The sequence below is a fragment of the Coenobita brevimanus genome, chromosome 6, assembly GCF_032717465.1.
Source record: "Coenobita brevimanus isolate Jiangsu-jjx chromosome 6, ASM3271746v2, whole genome shotgun sequence".
Classification (NCBI taxonomy): Eukaryota; Metazoa; Arthropoda; class Malacostraca; order Decapoda; family Coenobitidae; genus Coenobita; species Coenobita brevimanus.
In genome coordinates, this window is record NC_136959.1 from 23,652,202 (window position 1) to 23,653,042 (window position 841).

Below are 841 nucleotides of genomic sequence, written 5' to 3' on the forward strand. Positions count from 1 at the left end.
ACACGTAACACTTCTCAGCAACTACCCCATCTTCTACCACAGTTTCTCATATTTGTTGTTGTTGTTGGTGGTGTTGATGTTGCTGTTGTTGTATAGCCCCCGTCTGGCCGACTAGACTCGTTGACCACAGGTAAGCAGCTACCCCTAAGGCATCATGTGTAGCTCAGTGTTCCGATATTATGTAATGTAAAGGTTTTTTCTACAAGCTAAACAACCCTTATCAAAGCTTGTAATTAAGGACAGCTTGGTCGCGTCCTCATCTAAGCTTTATTACGTGAATTCGATCAGCTTTATTGAAAGATTCCTCTGATGGTTGGATGTCTGGGGTAGGGGGGCTTGTAGTATTGTGTTCTGGTCGAGGTATTGCATTGTCCTTAGTGTGAAATGAGCATCTAAATGTTTCCTAATCTCTAGTATAAATAGACGTGATATGCCGTTGAAGAAGATCTAGTAATGCTTGTTTGGTGATTATGTGGTTAGTTGTGTTGTGGGGCTGACACCGAATGAATGAAATGTTAAGCCGGATTGTGTGCCTGTATTTCGTAAGAAAGAGGACTAGTTAGAGAGAGAACAGGAGTTGTGGAGGTTATTTTGATGCAGCCAGTGATGATAATTGTAAAATTGTTTTGAATGAAAGTGATGTCATGGCTGTTGGATTAAATGTGGGGAGGGGGTGTATAGCTTTTAGATTTCAACCGCTGGTCCCCGTTCCGGATGAAATCAATGACAGAGCCAGAGAGAGTTAGGGGTAAAAAAGGAAAATCGTCAGCCACCGTAAAGAAGGGTGGCTAAACAAACGGCAGGGGGTTGGACAAGCTTTGGCTGCAGTGTTCAGGTACCT